The 26,724-nt window shown below is 41.9% G+C and overlaps 1 pseudogene; it reads left to right on the top strand.

Moving 5' to 3' along the window:
* Positions 1–12,793: 12,793 nt before the first annotated feature.
* LOC150067209 (small ribosomal subunit protein uS8 pseudogene) lies at positions 12,794–13,222 on the top strand (annotated as a pseudogene).
* Positions 13,223–26,724: the final 13,502 nt, after the last annotated feature.

The raw sequence follows: 26,724 nt of genomic DNA, 5'->3' as shown, positions 1-26,724 counted from the left end.
AACCAATTTCTGAAATCCTGGGATAGTTTTCCTTTTGGTCTATTGTAATGTGTTCGCTTGTGGGTATTGTTATTTTTTTTTTATTAAAGGGGGTTCTGTATCAATCGTTTAATGCCACATTTATTCTTTAGGAGGATCATGATAAGGTAACACTTAAAAGAGATGAATTTAGCTTCCAAGTCCCTAAGAAAATTGCTTCCTACTACAAGAAACACGGCAGCTACAAGAGCTGCAACGAGCAAGAGAACCTCAGCTCTGCCAATGCATCTCAAATGGTAGACTGCACAGATGCACAAGTAGAGAGGAATTTAATTCCTCTGAAGTTTAACACTGAAGAACCAGATAATCTGATCTCAGATGTATAGTCTTTTAGATCTCATAGGAAAGGATTATAATCTTTAGACTTCATTTGTACATGAGGAATTTCTAACAGGGGATTGGTTTATTTGGAGATTGTGGGCATTTTTGTGTTGTAAATTATAGTATTGGAGTTCTTTAATAGAATTGGCTCATCTCATTTTACAGCTTCTGCTAGGCTATGTCGAGCAATGTGGCTATAAAATATGGAAGGAGAGATGAGGAGGAATTTACTTCCTATAATTTAGAACCAGAATTCAGCTCATGAACTATCACAAGGACAGATCAGCAGACGTCTAAGCTTAGGGGAAAGCATGGAGACTCCCCCTACCCTAGGAACCAAACCAGTAAAGAAAACTTCAGGATGAGTGCTGGTTCATCCTTAAAAACTGTGATGGTCTAGCTATGTCCCTCACATGCTCAGTCACTGAGTAAGGGGTGCCTTGTCGCTATTCCAGCCACTATACATCTGAAGACATGAGGATTCAGAACCGTGTATAGATTTAACAACTCCTCTCTTGGCACCTAATCTCATACCCATATTTCCATACTCCAAGCATCATTAGGAAAAGAGCAAAAGGATTATGGAATTATTTAACACTTTCCTGAGTTTACACCAGACATAATTGTCTAAAGAGCTCTCAGTGATTGGGCCACAGTAAGAGTCTACTCCTAGCCTAAATACTGAGTTTTGATTTTCTGTTATCTAGAGGCTTTTGGGATTTCTGAGGACAGAGTATTAGACAAGAGATATCATAGGACATCTGCTTTACAGGCGTGTCAGTATGAGGGATGTTCTGAACTTGTTACATTACCAAAGGAAAATAAGCACCAATTCTTGTCCTCTTAACAAGAATGCCAGACTCAAGGACAAAATGAGATTGGAAGAAGAGTCAGGATTGTGTTTTCTGAGATCCATTATGCAGTTGCTACATTTGGCTTGTAGACAGTGGAAGTTTTCATCCTGGCTTCCTATACAAGATGCTGAAATATCAGAACCTTATTTACTCTCACTGGATGTAAAAATTACATGTTAAACAAAAACAAAAAAAATGAGTGACCTTCACATCTTCTACTATGAAAATCTACATCCAGTAGGAGGGGAAAAGTTCTAATTGATCAAGTTCCCTACAAATATCACAAAGACTAAAATCTTTGACAGCTAGAGACAGAACACTAAATTCATATAAATCTCTTCATGAGTAAGTAAAAGCAAAAAGCAACACTGTTGAAACTCTAGAATCCAAGAGGGCTGGTGGTGAAAAGCAGGCCAATTATAGGCAGGGCCTCTCCTTCCTCTTGTGGCACAGCTCAGAACCTATGGAATGTACTGTCAGATCAGAGAATTCTGGACCCTTCTGAACCGTATCAGCCCTTGGTACAGAAAATGAATTGACTGCCAGGTGCAGTGGCTCATGCCTGTAATCATAGCTACTCAGAAGGCTGTGATCTGAGAGATAGAAGTCCATGAGACTCCTATCTCCAGTTAACCATTAGAAAACTGGCAGTGGCCCTGTGGCTCCAGGGGTAGGGCAATAGCCTTGATCTGAAAAGCTCAGGGAGAGCGCCTAGGCCCAGAGTTCAAGCCCCATGACCAACAACAAAAAAGACAGATGGAAGGAAGGAGTCAATGTGAGACTATATTCACTATATTTATATTGACTATATTACCAGGTTCAAAGCTACTAGCTGAGACTACTTAAATCCACAGCTCATCCATGAAGAAGTCACATAAATATCCCCCAAAAGTTCATTTAGTGCAAGCAAATGGGGAACTTTTATTGGCTGCTTCCTTTTTGTGTTAGTAAGATCAACAGAAGAGTTATGGTAGACGTGACCCTGAACCCATACCCAAACACACTCTGTTTGGCCATTCTTGGTTTTGTTTGCCTACTTGCTGCCCAGTCCTACACAGCCATGCTTTCCACAACAAATCTGTAAAATGGAATCTAAATGCTGGCACTGTTCCTAGAAACAGCCACATTCCACACTCTTCCTGCTCCCCTGTTTTGTAAAATACTGACTACATTGGAATGTGGAACATGTGTTATGTCTTCACTTTCACAGCAGTGTGACTTCCAGCAAAATGGCTTAATCACTTTGTATTCAGTTTCCTAATTTGTAAAACCATAAAACATTGAAAAAAGAAAAGAAAACAGCATTGAATCCAGCATAGAGGAACAAGCAGAAATGATAACATACCAGGAATGTGTGTGTGTGTGTGTGTGGTTGTGTGTGTGTGTGTGGTTGTGTGCGCACGCACATGCATGTGCGCGCGCACATGCATGAGCACATGTGCACATGCGAGCATGCGATAGAGTTTTGAACTCAGGGCCTCGTACATGCTTGGCTTGATTACTTGGCTGGTACTCCAAATCTCCAGCCTGACTTTTTATTTTATTTTTGGGGTAGTTTATTGGAGATAAGAGTCTGCTGGGCTTTTCTGGCCAATGGCTTTGAACTGTGATCCTCAGATATCAGCCTTCTGAGTGGCTAGGATAATAGGTATCAGCCACCAGCTTGACTTTTTACTGGTTAACTGGAGATGGACTTTTCTGCCCAGGCTGGCTTCAAACTATGATTCTTCAGATTTTTGCCCCCCTGGTAGCTGGGATTATAGATGTGAGTCACCAGTACCTTACTATGGAAAGTGGACTTTTACTTTCAGTCTTTATAACAAATCTGCAACCCAATGAGGAGGGAATATCCTTCTTTTCTTGATGAGAAGCTGACATCAAAGGGCCTGCCTTTTGAAAAATCATAGAGCTAACAAGCTGCTAAGCTTGGATTTAAGCCAATTTCTCTCAACCTTTAAACCATTTCTCATTCTCACTCTTTGTTTAAACCATTTCTCATTCTTTGTATGAATACTACTTAACAAAAAAAAGCTAAAATGTCTCTGGAAAAGCTAATTATCTTTTCATGTCACAGTGAATATCTACTTATCATTTTAGTGTATGTCCTTCTAGAGTTTTTTCTTTTTTATTAAAGAATTTATTAACATTGATTTTTACATCATATTTCAAATGACATGTTTAACAAATAAGTATCACTGGCACTTAGATTTTAGAACATAATTAAAAGGCTGAGGGTTTGTATGTCATAGATACATATTAATCTATATAATAAAACATGTCTATGGAGTCATAACTTTTTATGTCTATGTAGTTGTGTTTATATTTCCAGTATCATGTCTATAGCATTGGGTATGCAAATATTGAGTCCTCGCTCTTGTACTGTGTGGATCTAATAGCCACATATTAAGGATACCATGCGCCTTTTGTTCCTTTGGTCTTGACTTGTCTCACTCAACATGATTCGCTCTAGATTCATCCACTTCCCTGCAAATGCCTAGACTTTTCCTATGTACTTATACATTATGCTTTTAAGTATAGAGAGCATAAAACATTGTTTACAAATGTGCTTCCCACTCTGGGACAAATGAATCAAGCACCTGCAGACAGGACTGAACTCTGTTTCCTGAGCTCTCATGGATTTTCCTCATTGGCAATCTCCTTGGAATCATTTACTTTTCAATACCAAAGAATGATAGTACATCACTGGAACTCCTTCTTGTAACCCACTTTTTAAATTTCTGAATGAGTCTCGGCAGTCTCACAGTATATAGACAGTGATGTCATTCCCTTTAGCTCCTCCCTAGCATTTCACAGCATAGGCAGAACAGCAGAAAGCCCCATTGAACTGCTGTTGGGTATTTGATTTCTTTGCTATAATAACACACATTTACTCCATCATGGTGCTGTGTTCCTAACTTCTTTAACTGAATCTCAATAACCTCTTTAAGCAAAAAAAAAAAAGATTTCTCTGTCAAGAAGGAAAGGAAATTGGTGTGAATTTGAGGACACAACAATTCACTCCAAACAACTCATTTATTAGGCAGTGAAAGAACACTAAATTGTGAAATACACATATTACTATTAAAGGCACAGAGCCAGAGACCAAATAAGAGGGCTTAAACAGGTTCAGGCAGGAAAAATGTCTCTGGTAACAAGAGACAATCCAGTCATGTTTATGTTCCCTTAAATATGTGACTCAAGGCTTTGTGAGGTTATTCATTATTCATGATTACAGCAATTTATTTTATAATAGTTATTGAGGTTAACATGGCACCATGCAATGTGCTAGAGATTATGTGCATTACATTATTTAGCCTTAATGATGATGCTTTAGAGCAGATATTATCTCTCCCTCTCTTTTTCTTTATTGCCGAAGCAACTGAGGCAAAGTAATTTTGCTCAAGGTCACAAAAATAGTGACATAATGAAAGTTCAACTTCTGGTTGCCTGACAACAACGTCTGACATCTTCCCCTTGTCTGTCATCAACATTTTTTCACCTGAGTTAGCTGAAAGGACTGGATGATTAGGAACAGGTTGTTAGCTAGTTCAAAAACTGTCAATACTCAGTCACATTTCCTTCTTCAATTCCTCTCCTGCTCCCTTCCTATCCTACACCTGGCTCTAAGTGACTTACCATCCACCAAAAATGGGTTTTTGCACACACTGTCTCCTTTTGCTTCTAAGTTTTGTCTGACTGGTAGCGTCTTACTTATGTTTCAGTGGCACATTATTTTCTTCAGGAAGCCTTCTCCACATCACCCCTCCTGGCCTCTTCCCGCACCATGCACCCTTGAGTTAGGAACTCGCTGTGTCTTTCCATAATGCTTTGCACTTCCTTCCTTTAAGCCCTTGACATAATGAGTGGTAAACTCTTCTTACTTGCCTGTGAGGTCCTAGAGAATTGAAACCATAGATACTCATAATTGCAGCTCTAGCTCAAGCATAATGACTAGCACATGGTAAGCATTTTTATTATATTGTATTATATATATATATATATATATGAAGGCAATGTACAGAGGGATTACAGTTATGTAAGTCAGTAAAGAGTACATTTCTTTTAAGACAATGTCACCCCTTCCCTTGCTCTCCCAATTTCCCCTCATCCCCCCCTATAAATTGTAGTTTATTTCCAACATAAATGAGTACATTTCTTTTTGAACAGTGTCACCCCTTTTGTTACTCTCTCCCAGTTCCCCGCCACACATCCTGCATGGTTCATTTTCCATAGTGTTTAGTTAGTATCACTGCTGCATCTGTTCACCCTTTGTCCCTCCATTTCCATGCTCCCCCTTTAATCTCCCCCAAACAGATAAACTTACACACAAGACAAAAGGTACAGAAAACAAAAACAGCAACAAAGGAAAAAATAACAACTCCTGTTTCCATTTCTTGGAGTTTATTTCCTTAACTATTATTTTATATGATTCTATGCGCAGAGCTACGAGACTTTGTGATCCTCTCCAGAGGAGGGTATTCTTCAGAGAGGATCACAGCAGGCAATTCATGAATGAATAGATCTTAAGTACCAGCCAAGCTCAAGGTGATATGGATACTGATTGCCCTGCCAGTCACATGAGTCTCCTGTTGACCATCCTAACTCTTCATTGCCTTACATTACAGGGATTTTTCTTCTTATGGCAAGTGAGGTTAGAAAAACTAAACTAAACTAAGGGAAAACAGGATGTGGAAGCCAAACTTGCTTTATCTGTAAAAGATGGGCCATTAGCCTGTTCCCCTACAGCAGATAGAATAAAGGACTCAGAAAGAAAGCAAAGGGAAGCTGCCTTTACTGAGGGCAATTTTGAAAAGATAAATGGATTGTAGAAGAAACATAATGAAGGTATACTAGGAAATGTCAAGGAAAATACATCATTCTACAGTTTATTAAGAACAAAAATCAAGAGAGTGTGGAACATAAGCAGAGTTTGCAGATGATAAATTGCTGCCCTGTACACATCTTTCCCTTTTCAGTTATACATCATTTAAGGAAAAGAATCTTTCAAGTTTACCAACATAGTTTTTGTTTTGACAGATCACAGACTATATCAACTCTCTTCTAATGGACTTTGAAGCCTTTAGATGTAGAAGTTTGGCACTCGACACTATTTTAAAAAGTGTATGTGGAACTGGAGCATACAATTGTGTTTATTAAATATTAGAAATGAAAAATTAAAATCGCATGAGAATGCCAAGCTATCATAGCTCACATATGTAATTCTAGTTACTCTGCAGGCTGAGATCTGAAGATGGTGGTTCAAAGACTGTGTAGGCAGGAAAGTCTGTGAGGCTCTTATCTCCAATTAACCACCAGAAAAACAAGGGGAACTGTGGCTGCAAGTGGTAGAGTGCAGCTTTCAGATGCTGAGTTCAACTGAAAAAAAAAAAAATAACAATGGTATGAGAAGGAAATGAGTGCATTCTTCAGAACAAGCTGTTATTTTGATCTGATTATCTAGCTATTATTAAAATAACAAAAGATAGCCATGTGCTAGCGACTCACTCCTGTAATCCTAGCTCAGAAAGCTTAGATCTGAGGATCATGGTTTAAATGCAGCCTGAGTAGGAAAGTCGGTGAGACTCTAATCTCCAATTAATCACCAAAAACTCAGAAGTGGAACTGTAGCACAAGTGGTAGAACACTAGCCTTGAGCACAAAAGCTTAGGAACGGTGCTCAGGCCCTGAGTTCACACACACACACACACACACACACACACAAATAAATAAATGACAATAGTAACTGTAATTGATATTTACTCTGTGCTAGACATTTGGGATATCCTACACATTGTGCTGGATTCTGACAATGACTAGAAAGCCAAATAGGCATGTCTTATCCTCTAATAGACTGAAACAGATAACTGGAAGATATGTGTATAATTATAAACTTCCTAAGGCTTAAAAGGAAGAATAATAGGAAAAGCTACTTTAGGTAAATAGTCAAAGCCTCTTTGAGGAAGTGATATTTGAACTGGAACCTGCACATTGGGAAAGGAGGCAAGTGGGTGAATAGTGGAGGAAAAGAAATGAATAAGCAGGAGACACAGGATCTGCAAATATTCGGACATTGGAAAGAGCTTGGCCTTTTCAAGGAACTGGATTGAAGGCCAACCTGTCCACTGATTTCCTGCAGGTCCTCAGATCCATCCCTGTCCCTGGTTTGCTGCATTCCAGGGGCCTGCCTCCTCCACTTGTCAGGCCATTCGGTCAGGTGGTGTGGCTGATTGGCCAACAGAAGGGAAAAATTAGAAGGCAGGCAAAGGAAGAAGCTGGAATATTCCCATTTTCTCTCTGGCTTAGGAAAGCCTTTTCCAGCAACAGTGTTGTCACCTTTGTGCCATATAGATTTGGGGTTTCAGAAACATGATAATAAACTCCCTCCCCTATTTTGTGCCCAGGATAACTGGCTAGAAACAGTCCTTACAACTAAAAATAACTATGTGTATCACAGGAGGTGTGATCATGATTAAAATGATCAGTTTTCTCTCTTCCAAAAGGTTCTAAAAGAACAGAGAAGCTAACAAAATACAGCCTTCACAAATAGAGAATGTTACTGCCCTTTGTTTCAACCAGTGAGAATTTAGATTCCCAATCTTGTGTGACTGGTTAAAAGTTTGTCTAAATAATCAACCAGAACCAGGACATCTGGCCAAAGCAGGAATTGTTCAAGCAACTACCTCTACAGAAAATCTGTAACTCTTACCGCAGTGACTGATCAAGAACTATTCTCAGATGTTAAACTACAACCCCCTTCTATAACCATTTGAAGTTCAGAAAAAAAATACACAAACAAAAAAGTCCCCTCTTTTCCCATTTCTCCAATAAAAGCGCAAAAGAAAAAATTTTAATGACTGTGATTCATCGCTTGAGCAGCTTGCAAAACTATAAAGTTTTGGTCAGGGCAGCCAAAGTTTTAAATAGTGACTCACAAGATCAGAAATCCACATGGAAGCAGCTGCTGGGATTTTTTTTTTCCTTTTTAGTGGGAACTAATAGTGAGTGGCTAAGTCAATTTTAGGCCCAGGGAAGTATCACAAAACATAGAGTAAGCTGTTATATGTCACTTTTAAATTTATAGCAATGATCACCAATAATCAATAATTATATTCAATTTATATGGTAGATCAGAATTACTGTCAGCTTTATTAGTGCTCTCCATTTTACAGAAAAAGAAACTGAGGTTAGGGTTACTCTGAGCCTTATTTAAGAGTTATGCGAGAGTAACTGATACAAATTCCTATCTTTCTGACTTTAAAATCCACAATTGTGTACTAAAAGTATCTCCTGAATGACAGTCATCTCACAGTGGCTTTATATCATGGTGGACTCACCACAACAAAACTATGATTTGAGTTCTAGTCCTCTTTAAATATTACCAAGATCAGCAAGGTCAGTGAAGCCAAGACTAGTTCATGACTAAGAGCAAGGAAGTAGGACCAAGAAAATTGTTAGATCCCATTACTTTACACATATATTAGAGAATCAAAATATATTTCCAATGTTTTATTCCCTTTTTTTTTTGCCGATCATGGGGCTAGGTAGTGTTCCTGAGTTCTTTTGCTCAGGGATAACACTACCACTTGAGCCACAGAGCCACTTTCAGTTTTCTGGTGGTCAATTGGAAGATGACTCTCATGGACTTTCCTGCCCGGGTTGGCATTGAACTGTGGTCCTCAGATTGCAGCCTCCTGAGTAGCTAGGATTACTAGTGTGAGCCACAGTGCCTGGCTTTATTGTTTGGGTTTTTTTTTTAACATTAAAAAAAAACCTGATGTACTTTACCAGCCCCCACTCACTGTTGGATGGCCAGGATTCATCTTTTTTGAGTTACATGACCAAGCATTTTTTTTGTCACAGATTGCATGCCTGAAGATACTGGGTTCTAACTAACTGGAAGTACTATACAAACCATCCGAAATAACTCAGCAGAAAAGAGAGTAGCTCACTGTCTGCCATGAGTTCCACAATGTGACAGATGCATGGTCTCTACCCCTGACTCAGCCATGTCTTCCTGGCTTTACCAGTTTAGTCTCCTCCTACTGGACTTCTCAGTCCAGTGCTTTACAAAGCAAGTCATGATCATACATGATCCTGGGTGGAAAGGAAAACATTGCTTCTCTGTCTTCCTTCCTCTCCTGCTTTCTTGAAACAGTAAGTTAAGAAGAAGAAAATAGAGGATTTGACTGTGTCTGCACATCCTGTGCCTGCACATGTCTGAATAAGTGGTCTGATAAGACATACTCTTGACAGTTTCCCGTGGCTGGGAGAGGAGCACGTGTGAACTTCTCCCTGAGCCTGTTGCATTCTGGGACAGTGTTGTAGGTATGCTGCTTGTTTGAGAGACACCAGTGCGGCTATGCTGAGGATCTGGGGCCCCAACTTGGTTGGACTTCCCCTCTTTTGCCATGTCTACATTCCTGCAGAGCTGAGTGGGGCTGGCTCCTCCTCACAGTGACGAAGAGCTGGATGCAAGTCTTACAGTTTCACCTATACCATCTGTGGAACCCTGGCATCCAGCCCTGTTCCACTACCTCAGCACTTTCTCAGGATCTCTGCCAAGTGGTCTCCACCCTTCAAGAAGCCAACTCTCACTCTCTAAGGTCTGCCAGGGGTTAGTTCCCAATAATTAATCTTCTTACTGCAGTATAAACCAGAAGACCTCAAGGATTGGTTAGAATCAAGACTTCCAACCAATTCTTTGTCAATGCTACCACTGTGTTGGCCTATAAGTATTGGGCAGCCTGTTGTTAAAAAGAAATCAAGCCTCATTGGCTTAGGTTCTAGCTGCTGTGACCTCTACTGGAAACAATTCAAATGATCACATTTTCACCAACTACAAATCCTTGGAGTGATCAAAAGAATCGCTCCAAATCCACGAACTTATGGATATAAACATTCTCATAAAAGTATACCCATCAGGGCTAGTAGTTTGGCCTAGTGGTAGAGTGCTTGCCTAGCATGCACAAAGACCCAGGTTCGATTCCTCGGTACCATGAACATAGAAAAAAAGCCAGAAGTGGTGTTGTGGTAGAGCTGTAGCCTTGAGAAAGTCCAAGGACAGTGCTCAGGCCCTGAGCTTAAGCCCAGGACTGGCAAAAAAAAAAAAAAAAGTATACCCATCAAAGTATGCTATATACTTTTAATAAAATCTTTTTCTTATTTTTGCTGAGAAGAGTAGATTACTTGGTCATGAGATCATCTCTGGAAACTTCCAGGCTTCCTGTTCAAGTTTCAAAGGTGCACTTTCGGTTCAGTTTTGGTTTAACTTCCCACAATATACTGACTTTTTAAACTTTGTGACAATAAAATTCAGTTTATAAATATAAATATTTCCCAGTGTTCTGGGACTAAGGTTTTATTGTTATGCCTCTGCAATTTGTTGTTATTGTTGTTGTCCTGTGGGAATTGAACTTGGGGCTTAGTGCATGCAAGGCAACGCTTCCTAGTCCCCTCATCAGAACCTTGGTTTTTAATCTTGTCTCATTACTGGGGCTTGAACACAGGACCCCATACTCTTGCTTGGCTCTTTTCACTCAAGGCTAGGGCTCTGTCACTTGAGGCACACTTCCGCTTCCTGAGAAGGCACTTGGAGAACACTGTTGTGAGACTACCTGCCTCTTTTTTGCAGGTGGTCATTCCCGTTTGGGTCTATTAGGTAGGCAGTTGCAGAGCATCACATGTTTTGCAATCCTGTTTTGTCGTGGGTTCAATTTTCTGTACACAGAACCCTCTGCGAAGACCCACTTCTCAGAAAGTTTGACTTCATTGTCCACTCCATAATTAGGAAAGCCAGGAGAACCACCATTTGTGTGTTGACTGCTCTTATTTAACTTTTAACCTTGCCTCTTCTTTCAAGATCAATATTTATTTGTCTTCTCCCACAGAGGGCTCCCCTAAGTGATTCCAATCTGTTTGAAGTAAACCATCTCTATCCTCAGCTACTCATTTGAATACAGGTAGTTAAGAGTCTCAAAAATGCTGCCCCGAATCTCTCTACAATGAGAAGTCTTACAAGGACTCTAAGCCCTCACTCCCAGAGAGCCTGGGGTTCCAGGTACCTCATCCTCCTTCTCCACAGTGTGGCTTCCTCCTCTCTGGAATAGGGGCTGGAGGAAGGGTACCTGTACTGGCTTGATCATGATGCTCACACTCAGTTTAGCAACAGATGCCACCAAGCAACGAATTCCAACTGCTCTGCCTAAGAGAGTTGTTAAGGGGTCTACATAGCAGACAGACCTTCTACTGCACAGCCTTGTGGAATTATTCAACTGGCAACACCAGCAGTAGAATTGAAGTTAAGTAACTTTTCCACCTGGACTCCTGGCATGGAGCAGGAGAGCTGCTGGGGTTTGGGGAAGAAAGGGAGAGAGGAAATGGAGCTTGGGGGTAGGGTTTAGTGAAGACTTAGGGTGAGAGAGCCCAGTGGTATCTGAGAAATTCCATACCCAGGAAGATTTGGGAGAGTGTTGAAAAGTTAGATAAATACACCTAATTCTAGGTAATAAAGGCAAATACAGCTGGGCTAGGTGAATGTGAAAGGGACGTGGAAATTGGGGGGGTGGATAATGTGGAAGGAGAAGAGATGAAAGGTGATCGGACAAATAGCCAATTGCTTTGCTGTCTTAGCTTTAGAGTGGAAAGTACCGAGGAGTGTTCGCTAGTGTTCTTAGAAAGGCTGTTTGCATTTTTAAATTCGAGAAAATATGTCCAAATGAGAGTTTTCTTAAAAGGTCATATCTTAATTATTTTCATTTAGCAAATTAATGCTTTGTACATTTTTTAAAAGAGGAGACACGCGGTCTTTGTATTCTTGAAAACATCTAGACTTTTTTTTTTTTTTTTTTTAGAAAATTAAGGCCCAAGATGCAGTCTTAGGCAGTTTGTAATTCAGTGCAGACTTCTGGTTGAAGGTAGAACCTTCCTAGGAAACAGAGGTTGCTTCGTGGGGAGTTCAGGCCAGAGCGGGCTTTCCCCTCTAATAGCCTGGCACATCCTGATGAAGCAAGGCTTGCCTCTTACAGCTTCTCATGCAAGAACTTGTTTTAACAGCGCTTCTCTCTTTACACAGATCGGTTGCCTGCGGGTGGCCTAGTGCAAGAGTAAATAAAACTCTTTTATGAAACTTGACCTCACAAGCCTGTTTTCAGGCTGGTTCTGTGATGGAGAATGGGAAGGTAGAAGGAAGAGAAAGGAAAACATGGTTCTGTGGGCAGGAGATGAGGGCCCAGGCACCTATCTGAGGGGAGGAGGCCACTGGTTGTAGGCGAATGGTGTGGCTGTGGAGAAGGACACATAGTATGTCTACAAGTTTGTAGAGACGATTCTATGTCTGATCCCTGTTGTCCCTTCCGATCTTTGTTGTATGTTCCATATCCTTAAACACACCATCTCAAAAGCTGGCTGCCAGCCAGCCCAGTTACCTCCTGGCCCTTGCCTGGACTTGGTTTTGGCAGGATTTCTTATTTAACCAAGAAGCTCTGAGAAAAACCCATTTTGGGGGCGGGGGTTGTTCCGATGCTGCACTAGGATAATAGGAAGGCATCGCATGCTGGGTACCGTCTTTCAGTGCCGCAGTCATGATTCACACCCTGGCTGACACCACGGAGAGCTTCAACCCGGCAGAGAAGAGAGGCACACACCCAGGTCCTCCATAGGCAGCGCTCCAAAATCACTGTCTCTTTTGCCACTGTGATGCTGTAGCATGGCTCCAGGGTGAGTCTGAAATCCTGGATGATCCCAGAGCTGGGGACATGGCTGGGAACCTCACAGGCAGGTTAAACAAGGATGGTGTGATCAACCTCCCACTAGATGTGCAGCTCAAAGATCTTGGAAAGTGGCAGAATAATCTGCTCCCAGCTGGTCAGTTTGGCTCTTTCATACCTATGACTTCATCTGGCTTCATTGACCAGGAAGAAGCAAGATGAAAACTCATGGGAGGGAAAAAAATATCCCAGGATTCCTTTTCCAGGGATTTGCACGTGCATACAAATAAAAATGCATACTGAAAGATCCGTACACTAATTCTACCCACCGCACCCCACCTTCCTCTCTTTCTGTCTCCTTCTGTATAAATGGGTAGAGGTGAGTAAAGGCATGTTCAGCATGAGTAGCAAGATTGAAATAAGCTCTGTTACAGAGTACCATCCATAAAACTGAGTACTTCATTAACTCTAGAGCACACCTGTCACTTTAATGATGATTCTGTCAATAAATTTTAGTGCCCGTGAGAAGTGCTGCCATGGAGTTTTGTTTCACCTCCCCTGGCACAAAATCAGGAGAGAACAAATGGCTGTCATTGGCTTTTCTGCCCCTGCTCTTAAGGGAGATAGACCTGCATATCCAAAGCCAAAATCCTAATGACAGTGGGTAGTTTCTTTCCACTTGCCCCATGGTCTTTGGTGCCTTTGGGTTTCTGGGCAGATGTCCTTGCAGAAGTATTCTCTATGGAAAGTCACAGTGGCCTTGGTACAACTGTGTGGTTTTCACAGATTCCTCTGAGTAGTCTTCAGTCATAGGCATGTATTCATGGGAGTTTGCCTTGTATGGCTGCTTGACTCCACTGTACTAGGATCTAGTGGAAGTGACTCCATTTTGATTCTAACAATATTCAGCAGGCCATAAAGCACAGAGCGGACCGGGTTGCATTCACTCCGATGGGTAAGTGAATCTGTCAATGCTTATCTTCCACATCCTGTGTCCCAAATCTGTGACTCTGTCCTACTTTCACTCCCTGCCCTAATGGTTCCCACTCAGTGTTTTTGGTGTCTTCCTATAGCTGCTTCCTTGGTGTTCTTCCCAGCTTCTCATTGGATATGTGTACTTTTCTCTGGTCCAGAAGCTAGCCATTTCTACTACTGAGGACTTTTTTTTCTCTAATTTAAGCCTTGGGCCAATCTGATAAAGTTAAGTTGCCAAGGTGATAATGGAGAATGACAGCACGATGAGTTATCCCTTCTGGGTAAGAGATTCACAACTCAATCAAGTCTCTAGGGTGAACAATCTGTTATTCACAGGCGATGTGATTACAGTACATTCTTCCCAGCCATCCTGACAGAATGAATGGTCTGGGTTGCACACTTCCCACTCTAGGAGACTTCAGTCTGGTTAGGCAGCTGAAGTCTGTGAACACCATGAGATTGATGTCAGCATAAAACACCCAGCATGTCAGCTTGGACTCTTTTTCTAACAAACCTTTACTGAACTGCAAGCAAGATACTTCTAGTCCTGAGAACAATGGGAAAACCTTAACCATCGCTGCACCAATTTTCTGCTGTTGACAAGGTTACATCCAATGAAAGAGAAAGAAATCCTCTCAGGTAAATAAGCCCAATGCAAAGCTATGCCATATGCCCATATTTCCCATGCTACAATGGCTCAGCTGAGTGCAATCCATGGGCAGGTTCCAGGCTTTGGGCTTTGGGAGGAGAAATTACTTCTTGTATTTGAAATAGAAAGATTTTTTTCTCTCTTCTTTGATTCTTTTTTTTATTATGGCATATTTGAATAGTGCAAAAAACAATATAGCAAACATCCTTAATTCATACCATATGAATCAAGCCATTGTTAAACATGTTAGCATAATTACTTCATTTCTGCTTTTAATAAAGTTGTAAAGATGACAACACAGTTGCAGGCCCTTTCAAACCTTCCCCTAGCTCTATTTCCTTGCCAGAGATTGACTCCCTATGCCTTTGCCATACTCGTTTGTTATCAGGGCCTCATGTTTGCTAGGCGAGGTACTATAACACTTGAACCAATCCCAGCACTGACTGCTTTAGTTATATTTTCCTGGACCAGCTTTGACCACAATCATATTTATACCTTCCACAGAACTGGGATAACAAGCATGTATCATCATGCCCAGATTATTGCTTGAGCTGTGGGTCTTTGCTAACTTCTTGTCCTACTGGGCCTCAAATCACAATCCTCTGTCTCCTAAGTAGGTGGAATTAGAGTGTGAGGCACTGCGCCCAGCTGAGATCACCACTCTTCTAGAGCTTCTTTGTTTCCTTCCAGTGTGTGCGTGCCATTTAATTTTGCAGCAGTAAATAGTTATAGGACTAGTAGAGTATTTTTCGAATTTACTTGGATTTATTCAGGTATTTTAGTTTTAAATGATTTAGTCAATATATGTTTGATAAATGTAACTTATTTTGAGAACAAGATACACATAAAATCTTACAGAAATCCATGTGAAGAACCACTCTCCTGGGAAACCCTGCCTGGATGTTCAGCTCTGGAAGGCCCCTCTTTGGTGGTCTAGTAGCATTCCTTCACACCATGATGGGCTTCTGAATGTCAGGGTCCTTCATACGCCTTGAACTCCCCAGCATCTCATCTTAAGGCAAGACACTAAGGGTTATTTTTCTTTGATTCCCAGTATATCCAGTCTACTGCCTGACATACTGTCTACATACATGTAATGCTTTAATCTAAATTTCAAGGAAGGAAGGAAAAAAGGAAGAAAGGAAGGAAGGGAAGAAGGGAAGGGAGTAGGAAAAGATGGAGAAGGTGGAGAAGGAAGAGAAGGAGAAGAAGAAGAAGAAGAAGAAGAAGAAGAAGAAGAAGAAGAAGAAGAAGAAGAAGAAGAGGAGGAGGAGGAGGAGGAGGAGGAGGAGGAGGAGGAGGAGGAGGAGGAGGAGGAGGAGGAGGAGAAGGAGGAGGAGGAGGAGGAGGAGGAGGAGGAGGAGGAGGAGGAGGAAGAGGAAGAAGAAGAGATGATGATGACAATGATCATGATTGCTTATGTGCTCTGAGTCTGCGCTCTTCAGAATTAGGAACAGTGTAGTGGCCTGGTGATTAACATCTCTAGTTGTTTTGGAGAATTAAGACTAACAGGATGGGGCCAGGAGTATGGCCTAGTGGTAGAGTGCTTGCCTAGCATGAAAGACCCAAATTCAATTCCTCGGTACCAACTACATAGAAAAAGCTGGAAGTGGTGCTATGGCTCAAGTGGTAGAGAGCTAGTCTTGAGAAAAGCCCAAGGACAGTGCTTAGCACTGAATTCAAGCTCCAGGACTTGCAAAAAAAAAAAAAAAAAAGAATAACAAGAGTAGACACTTGTGTCCTAATCCCTGCTTGTCAATAATTACTCTTAAGCAACTGAGACTGTTTAAACACCTAATAAATCTCCGTATCTTTATAGAAACCTGAGACATTTAATACACTTTTTTCACGTGGCTTAGCTCAGTAACAAATGATGTTCAGAAATTAGTACCAATCATTGGAAAACATATCCATGATAAGGTTAGAGGAAAGGTAACAAGCATAAAAGAAAAATGTCATTAGCAGAAAGGGGACATGATATTTTGGACACTAGCATTAGAATTGCCAGTTAATACCTCACTACCTAGTTATTTCTTCCCTCTGCACACTTCTTTTCAGCCCAGTACCGTCACACAGAGCTTTCTTCACCATGCATTCAAGAATTAGGTGGCTCCCATGCTGGAGCTATTAATGGATCATGGGCAGGTTGTATGCGAGTTGAGCCAACCTGGTGAATAACGGATTACTAGAACCAGTCTCCAAGACTCCAAAATATATGATAGCACCCAAGTTCACTGGAAAGCTATGGAAAAAGGATCATTAACTCACTCTCTGGCCTCGAGAATGCCGCAACTATCAACATAGTCCAAGGAGGGCTTTCGAGTGTGGCTTCCTAAAGCACAGGTAGAGATGACGAGCAGAGGTTGCTAAAGGATTTCACAGTCAGTGCTTAGTTGGACAGAGCGAAGTGGATAAAAACTAAGGAAAACCGGGTGTCAGTGGCTTATTCCAGTCAGGAGGCTGAATCTGGGGATCATGGTTCAAAGGCAGCCCAAGTAGGAAAGTCCTGGAGGTTCCTGTCCCCAACTACCAGAGAACTGGAAGCCACTCAAAGCAGTAGAGCACTGGCCTTGCCCAGACCCGGAGTGCACGCCCCACAAGTGACAAGAAAAAAAACTAAGGAGAGGAATCAACTTGAGGGGAACCCTTGGGTGATAAAACTGGAGGCCTTGGACCCACTCCTGGCTGCTCCAGCTACTTCTGTACTTCCTAGTTATATAACTTGTGGCTAAGCCAGATGAAATTGCTTTCCCATCACATACAACCAGAAAGAATTGAGAAACTTACAAGTCATTTGACATCATGTACTTCCTCCACAGACGTATAGAAAGGAATGCTTAGGTCTCAAAGCCAAACCTCAGAACTCATTGATGCCTCTTCCTGGGACTCCTGCAGCTGAGGGGTGGCAGCTCCTGGTTATACCTGCTTCCTCTGAGACCAGTGTTCCCATGACTCTTCCATTGCCTACTTGCATTCTTCATTCCCAGTGAATGCTTTCTGTTCATTTTTCTCTGTTTACATAACTGGTACAGTTTCTGACCCGGAATGACACAGGATGATAGGATAGCATTATGAAGACACTTAAAGGTTTTGCCTGGTGGTGGTAAGAACTCAATACATGTCAACTGTCTAATACAGAGAGATGCACAAAAAACATTTAGCTAGTAACACTGAATGCAAGATTTTTGACTGTCACATTCATTATTAATTTTGTGTATTTTACTAGGACATGTTTTTAATCACTACCAATTAAATGATAGTATGTGGTAGATTTGAGGCTTATCCTGATTCTAAAGACATTAAGATGTAACAAAGAGGCCAGGTATGGAGGTTCACACCTGTAATTCCAGCTACTCAGGAGGGAGATTAGAAAGATCCCAGTTGGAGGCTAGCCCAGGGAGAAAGCAAGACCCGTAATCTTAACCAACAAGCCTGGGCTGATGGTGAATGTATACTGGTGGTTTTAGCTGTTTTGTGGGAGGCCATGCTAGGACCAAAGACTAAGGCCCTCATAGAAATGACAAGCACTGCGGGAAGTGGCTGTAATCTTAGCTACTCAGGAGGCTGAGACCAGCCATGGCAGGAAAATCTGTGAGACTCTTGTTTCCAATTAACCATCAGAAAACCAGAAGTGGAGGGTGGTGGCTCAAAGTGACAGAGCCTTGAGTGAAAGAGTTCAGGACTGTGTCTAGGCCCATGACCAACAACAAAAGAAAAAAAAAAATGAGAGGCCCCATTTGAAAAATAATCAGAACAAAACAGATTATGAGTATCATTCAACTGACTGAGTGACTGCCTAGCAATTTCAAAGCCCTGAGTTCAAAATCTAGTACCTCCAGAAAAAAAGTTGAAAAAAAAAAAGCAGCACATGTTAAGGAATCATATATTGTAGCATAGTGGATGTGAGGTAACCCTTTGATGGATCCGGATCTACAGGCCTAAAGACATTCTTTATCCACAGCTGTATCGTCAGCATCACTAATGAATATACGCATGTGCATGTGCACACACGTATTAGGAACTGACAAGAAATAAGGACACTTCTAATCTAGACTCTTCTTGCAGAGTCATCACAGGAATGATTGGACATTCGCCCCAAGAAAATCCATCTTTCCTCCAGTTTTGTTTGCGAGTCTTAACTGTGTCCTTAACTCCTTTACCCAGCAAACCCTTCTAGTTTTCTGGGCAAAAATCACCTGGCACACAAGCCACGGGAAAATCCCAAGTCTCCTTTCTGTTCTGACACAGAGGGAATAAGAAAGTACAGTGGAAATTTTCCCTGCTTGTTAGCATGACTAGTGGTCTGAACTAAAATTATACTATACACAAAACACTGGAGGCTTTTATGCGTCATGCATAAGTTTCAATCCAAGTGTGTTTCTGGAGTATGGTTACAATCAGAAAAACAAGGAATGTAAAAATAACACCTTATGAGTCAATGTGCCTTCTGCCCAAAATAGGTTCTTACTGGGACTGGCATGGCTCAGCCCTGATCAACTTGGAGAAACAGCCTAGAAGAGACACAACTTGCAGCTTCAGGACAGCCTGGCTCCGTATCAAGTCACTGAAAAGAGAGGGGGGGGGGTGGAAGGAAAGAGGAGAGAGAGAGAGAGGCACAGACACAGAGGTGGAAAAGGAAAGGGAAAAGGAGAGGAAGAGGGTGAGAAGGAGGGAGGGTAGGAGGGAAGGAATGGAAGGAAACCGGAAGAAAAGGGAGGAGAAAATAGGAAAGGAGGAAGGGAGGGGGAAAGGAGAAGGGAGAATTGGTAGTTCAGTAAGGGCAGAGCACAGGGAAGAAGAAGGAGGAAAGTTATGAGGCTGATGGGCAAAAGAAGACTAGATGTACTTTTCTGAAGGTTTTCTTTAAAAACAAACATCTTCAAGTAGCTGTACAAGAGAATTGCCATTTAACAAAGCAGTTTATGAAAGGAAGGCATCTTGATCAGTTCCACCCCTGTCAACATAGCCATCCATCCACCCCTCCCCTCCCAAGCCCCTTCCTCACTCTGTTCCATTTTGTAGCCTCCACAGAATTCCTAACTGCATGCCCCGCTTCTCTTCATTTGTCTACCCTTCTCTTCTTGGCCCCATGGCTCCCTTTTAAAGGGTGGAATCTGAAGGTTTTTTTCAGTGACCAGGACTGATTTAGTTTTCACACACCGATGCACCATGGAAGACTGCAGGCTTTTTCTCCGCTGTCACCCCCATCTCACAGAACCCCTAACTTGATCTGAAGGTGGAAATTTGCAGCAAATTCTCAACACTCTGGGCACTGACTTCAAAGGCCCTGCCGGGCACCCGTGTCTTGACTTTCCAGCCTTTTCCTGGGATGTGAGAAAGAAGAGATGACTGAATGTGAAAGAGTGTGGAGGGCAAGGAGATGGGAAGGATGGGGAGAGAGGCTTCATAGGCCTCTGGAAATGCTTGCTTCCTGGGACTTCATGATTCTTAGGATCCCTAATACAAATTACTGGCAAGAACACACAGAAAAGGTAGGTAAGGGAGTTATGCTCATCCAGTGCTATCTGCTGGATGTCCTGCCACTATATACTTGCTAGGTGACCAGCAAGGATGATAGGTATGCCAAGTGCCAGAAACACAAAGACAAGTATTATAACACTTAACTTCAGGAGCCAACAGTCTAATTCATATGTAAACAACCCATCCAGTACTTCCCCAAAGTAACACCAGTGTAGAACATCAGGCCCTACAGGAAGCACAGCGAACAGAAGGAATCAAAAGAGCAGTTGTCATAGGATTCTTGCACTTGCTAATCTCCCTAACTGAATGATCTCTTATAAAATAACTTCATCAGTCACTCCCTCAGCCAGGCTCACAGAAGAATCAGCAGCCCTGGGACACATCTGTATTCACTGAGCTTCTCCAATCAATATCTCCATGTACCAGATCTTTATCCATATCACTGAGACTACTTCGCTCCCAGGGCTTTCTCTCCCCAGATACGTGTGAGCTTTCATCTATGTCAGATCTCTCCTGTTTGCCTGTCTGGGCATCTTGTTCCTAGTCCCACTCCAAAGGGTAACTCACTCCCTACTCTTCTGTGCTCAAAATCCAATCCAATCCCCTTGTACAACACAGACTTGGTGATCCAGGTGAGGCTGTGACTAGAGATCAAGGACAGTGGTGTCTCCATTCATAAGAATCCATGATCACCGGTACAAAAGTCCAGGAGACTCCTCCAATTAACTACCAGAAAACTGGACGTGGCACTGCAGCTCAAAACAGTAGAGCACTAGCCTTGAAGAGCTCAGAGGCAGTACCCAGACAACTGATAAAAGAAAAAAAATCCATAACTAATGTTGTGATAATTTGTTAAGCCACTTGATGTCCTGTTGGTGAGCTTTGAGTCAGCCAAGCTACAGCACTCAACAACACTACCCAGCAAGGCTTCTTTTCCTCCCATTGAAGCCTGCTGTTATGTATTAAGTAGTATGTTGTCCAGGACTATTTTTCTGAGTTTCAGGGAGCAATGTGAGCATATGGAACAAAACCCACAGAGGGTGTGTGGAAGGGGCAGGCTGCATTCTTTCTGATCCTGTGAAAAAAATGTCCTCACCTGCCCCACGCTCTGCGCTCCCTAACACAGACATAAAGGGATTGAGAGGAAATGCTCTTGGCTTTGCAGGGCATCTGGCCACTCTGACTGCCATTTCCCCTTTTTGCTGTGTGCCACAAAAACAACCACAGTCAATGCATTCATACTAGGTGTGGCTGCATTCCAGAAGGACATTATTTGTGGATCCTGGAGTTTGAATTTCACATCATTTGCATATATCACAAAATAGTCCTCTTCTTTCAATCTCATTACAAGCATTTGTACATAGAGAAAGTGGTCTCAGTTTATATGCAGAAGACTGGACTTGCTTTGCCAGTTGTCGTTTCCTAATGCTTCCCTGAAGTACTGTACACTGTGCAATGTGAAAAGGACACTTGTCCCCACATCTCAAATGTGGGCACATGCTACATGTGCTGTAATAAAAGCTTTATATCAGCTTATTTAATCTTTAAAATGAATATTACCAAGATTTAAAGAAGAAACCAATGCCAGTGGCTCATACCTACAATCCTAGCTATTCAGGAGGCTGAGATCTAAGGAATATACTTCAAGGCCAGCCAGGGAAGAAAAGTCCATGAGACTGTTATCTCCAATTGACAACAACAAAATCAAAAACCGAGGCTGTCATTCAAGTGATAGATTACAAGCCTTGAGCAACAAAGTCCAGGCCCTGAGTTCAAGCCTCAGGTCTGGCACAAAATAAAGGAAGAAAGAAATGAAGCCAGTGGAGCCATAGTTACTCAGAACATAGCTGAGCTGGCTCCATAGTTCTGGATCATTCTTCCCTAAGTTGAAAGCTTGTACCTTTCGCCTGTGCTGCCCATCTGAAACCCAGAATCTGCTTTGCAATATTTGCCTCCAACATTCACTGGCTTGTGGAGAAAGCAGATTTGTCAGCTTTTGGAATGAGAAGTCAGTTCTTCAAACAATAAAGTATCCAGCCTACTTAACCTTGGAAAGAGTCAAGCTATCAGTGACCCAGTCCAGACTCCTAAAGAAGAGCTAGATTTCAGAATAGGAGTGATTAAGAAGACTGAGAAGACTGGCAGCCAGCCCTGATGGCTCATATCTGTAATCCATGCTACTCAGGAGACTTGAGTTCAAAGCCAACCCAAGCAAAAAATGTTGCTGGACTCTTAGCTTCATTAATCAGCAAAAAACCAGAAGCAGAGGCATGGCTTAAGTGGTTGAGTATAGTAAAGAGCATGAGAGGGAATGGGGGGAGGGAAATGGGGACCAAGACATGAGAAAGGGTATCAATGTTTGTAAAGTAATAATGCACCTTCTATCTGGTGAATATAATGTAGCCCTTCTATTAATTACAATAAAAATATATGGAAAAAAAAGAGCATGAGATTCTGAGTTCAAGCCCTAACACACACACACACACACACACACACACACACACACACACACACACATCTTAACAATGTGGTCTAATGTATACAGTAGGCCATAATTACTCTAGTTTATCCTAAAATGACACAGCCAAATACATCCATTTTACCGCTGCACTCTGAACTTTCATGACCAGTACTGGTAAATTTCATAAATTTTGTATAAAACTGGAGATAATTTCAATTTAAAAAATATATTGAGTTATTTCTTCATTTTGCCTTGAGGAAATGGGAAAATTCCATTATGGTGTCTGACAATCACTACCTATTTATCACAAACTGGGCAGAGTCTGTGTTGTTGAATTATGAATAATCACCAGAATTTTACTTTAAACAATAAACTCAGTGCATGAAGACATTCAGGTTTTCAGGGGAGAAAATAAATCATTTGAAACAGACAGATGGGAGCGTGAAACATTTTTCCTCTTTCTCTGTCTCTTTAATTTATGTTCCCAAGAAGATTGGCTCCTGGGAGTCATCTATTTATTGAGTCCAGGAATTCTCTTGAGGTCCCTTAAGGACCTGGTGAAGGTACTGCGAGTGATTCAGTAACAGCCCAGATGGAGGAAGAGCCCAAAGTCCCCTAACCAGTTTTTCTCAGGCTCCTGTTCCTTTTCTCCCCTCCCCCGGCCTTTTCCATTTTTAACTCTGGGATCTTCTTAAAACACATGGGTTTTTTAGGGACCTTACTAGTCAGATATGGGAGGATTTATTTTACAAGATATCTAAATATCTTGGGCTTTCAGCCAGTCACAGAAAAGACTTCTGAACAGTGTGGAAACAGGCAGTCCCAGAAAGAAAACGAAATCCCCAGTGGCCAGGGATTCCTGGCCAGATTTGTGGAAACTAAACCCACACTCTCAGAAAAGAGCTATGAGTTTGAACCTTTAACAAACACTGATGCTGAGGGTAAATCACTGAATCCCTCTCTCTCTGTCTCTCTCTCTGTCTCTCTGTCTCTCTCTCTCTGTCCCTCTGTCTCTCTCTGTCTCTGTCTCTGTCTCTGTCTGTCTCTGTCTCTCTGTCTCTCTCTCTCTCTCTCTCTCTCTGTCTCTCTCTCGCTCGCTCTCTCACTCACACACACACACGCACGCACGCATGCACGCACGCACGCACGCACACACAGAATGTGAGAAAAGAAAACAATTTAAATTGAGGGTAGTCTGCATTAATGATTAGGCAGGACTTCAGGTCTTGATGGAATTCTATGATGATTTATATAAACATTCTAAAATTCAAAAGAATATACAAGATCTATTTGTCAAGATGGGTATTACCAACTAAAGAGTTTGTTAGTTATCATAAATAAAGGGTATTTCCAGCTTTAGACAATTATTGAAAGCAACTTATAGGTGAATCCTTCATCTGGTTAGGACATGCCCCCAACCCCTTTTCTCCAGAATTGAAATTCCATAAACAATGAAAGTTGTATGTGTGTGTGAGGGGTGGGGGATAGGGAGGGAGAGTTGAATTACTATCTCAATATATGAATACTACATGTCTTATTGATTTTCTGGTAACTCAGTACTGACTTTTGGCAAAGTAGTCTGGGAAATTCCAGACTTATGTATGCCTTTCTGGAAGGTGATGACTAGAACATGTAGAAATCTAACTATATTTCAAACAATTCCAGGATTCTTTCTTAAAATAGAATGCTTTTTACAAGCATTATTTTTCCTCTCATCTTTGAACAAAGTCTTCATTCAATTGCTAGTATTTTAATTATTGTACCTAATCCTTGAAATACACAATAGTAAATATGACAAGTGTTGCTACTGGCATTCCCCAGAGATTCAGGAATCCATGCTACATAGCTGGGCAGTGGAAGAACACACAAATGCTGAATTTCACAATTCAGTGTAGTGTGAAGCCCATTAGATACGATCATTTCTTTGCCTCTAGTAGCCAGGAACAAAGTGTTTTGCTTCACTTTAAAACCTCCTTAACCAAAATATAAAGATGGTATAGCTGTTTTATTTAAGTTTGTTTTACCTAGCACAAAGATATTTAGCCTATTCAGTAAAGAAAATAAGACAGCCTCATGCATCCTGCATTAAAAAACATTAAAGCACAAGCTAGGCGCTGGTGGCTCATGCCTATAATCCTATCTACTGAGGAGGCTGCAATCTGAGAATTGCAGTTCAAAGCCAGCCCATACACAAAAGTTCCCTGAGACTCTTATCTCCAATCAGCCACTAGAAACCAGAAGTTGTACTGTGGCTCAAGAGGTTGAGTTTTAGCCTTGAGCTGAAGAGATCATGGACCAGGCCCAGAGTTCAAGGCCCATGACCGACAAAAAAAAAAAAAAAAATTAAGCACAACCTAAACTGGGGTTAGCAAGCTACCCTGAAAGCTAAGGGAAGTGCTTCTTCCACCTTTCCCTGCTCCTCTGATTCCATGCATTTTATGTGCCAGTGCTGGCTCTTTGCCTCTGAAAATGGATATTATTAGCTTTCCTGTCTAGGAGTTGAAATTATGCAATGTTACCACACTTCTAGGAAAAGAAGACAGGGTGCAGAGTTCAAATCCTTTAGGTATACCCAAAGACTATGGATTTGGTTACTCTTCCCTTTAGTTCAACTGTTCACTGAAGTGTGTGCCTTCTCCTGCCTACCTGCATCTCAATAAAGAAATTGTTTAGAATGCCACACTTCAGGTAAGTGAAAACCTGTTATGTTCATAACTATGTCCTGGTGGTTAGCAAGCAGTCAGTGCTCCATCCTCAGGGCGAGCTTGGAAGGTCTGCTAGAGTAGAACAATCCGAAGGCAGCATTCTTAGTGCCCTGCAGTAACTGTTTTCAGATTCCTAATAATTTATCTCTGACTGTGTTTTCTTGGTGAAGACACCTGGTGCAGAGGTGGTACGCTTGGACAACCCCTTCCAGTGTCTTACCTCTGCAGCCACATTTGTGCCCACCATCTTAGTTCTTGGCTGCCTACTTCCCATCCTGGTCGCCCAACAGCCCCCCAACCCCACCCCAGGTCATTGAAGAGGAGAAGGACTCTGGTACTAGTCTGGTTTGGGAGTGGAAAGAACAGAGATTGAGTGCCTATGCCCTAGTCATCTCAGCAAAGGCATAGAAGAAACCCTGCCAGCCTTGCCTGGCAGCTCTGCTCCACCTAATGAGAGTGACTCAGCCAGAGTGAGCCTCTGCCCACACCTGGTCCAAGCCAAGTGCATGCCGGTAAGGAGGTGGCAGTGCCATAAAGAACTAATTTCAGCCTGAGCAGAAGACTAAGGCAGTGGAACCCTTCTCTACCTTAGCATCCAAACAGAGCTTGTCTATATTTGGGAGGCCACACTTTTCATTTTGCAAAGGTTTCCATAGATTAGGTGGCTCGTCTGATAATGATTATGTGTCATTAATGTGTCATTTGAACTTAGTGATTGAAACTGTTAAGTCCCAAAGGAATAAAGCACTAAGATGTAGCAGTAGCAGTGTACTGAACTGGAAAAGGTGATATTCTCAAGGGAAAATGGCTAAGTGGTTCTTCAACGCTCGAGAACTTCTGGATGATCAGGGCTCACATGGGAAACTTAGGAAACTCTAGGTGAAATTTCTCCCACGAGAACTGTGACTTCAATGGATAAAGCAGACCTGAGACATTGAGTGCTGAACTAATATGTTTTTAAGAATCAATGCTATTGGGCTGGGAGTTTGGCCTAGTGGTAGAGTGCTTGCCTAGCATGCACGAAGACCTGGGTTCAATTCCTTGGTACCATATACTTAGAAAAAGCCAGAAGTGGGGCTGAGGCTCAAGTGGTAGAGTTCTAGCCTTGAGAAAGTCCAAGGACAGTGCTCAGGCCCTGAGATTAAGCCCAGGACTGGCAAAAAAAACAAACAAACAAAAAAAAAAAAAAACAAGAATCAATGCTATTGCTTTTTGGTAAAGAAGGATCAGTTTCTTGGCAAGGGCTACATGCTGGAATTTACTAGTGTTTCCTATTTCCCTGCTCTTTATCATTAGCTTGTGAAGCCTGGTCCCTGAAAAAGCTGTGTGCCTTACTCCTGGTCTGAGAACTGCATGTAGGAAGATCTGCCCTGTTCCTTTTACAGCATGCTTCTATGAAGATGGTAAGAGAGTTCATACATGTATCGTGATGTACCCAGAGATGGAATTGCTGCAGGCTGTTTATACGATTGTCTTTCCCCCACTGGACTGAGAACTCTTAAGGTCACATAGATTAGTCATGGTAGTTTAACTG

The sequence above is a fragment of the Megascapheus bottae genome, chromosome 2 (genome assembly GCF_031878675.1).
Source record: "Megascapheus bottae isolate mThoBot1 chromosome 2, mThoBot2.hap1, whole genome shotgun sequence".
NCBI classification, from domain to species: Eukaryota; Metazoa; Chordata; class Mammalia; order Rodentia; family Geomyidae; genus Megascapheus; species Megascapheus bottae.
The sequence above is the reverse complement of the archived record's forward strand: the minus strand, read 5'-3'. Positions and strand labels throughout refer to the sequence as shown.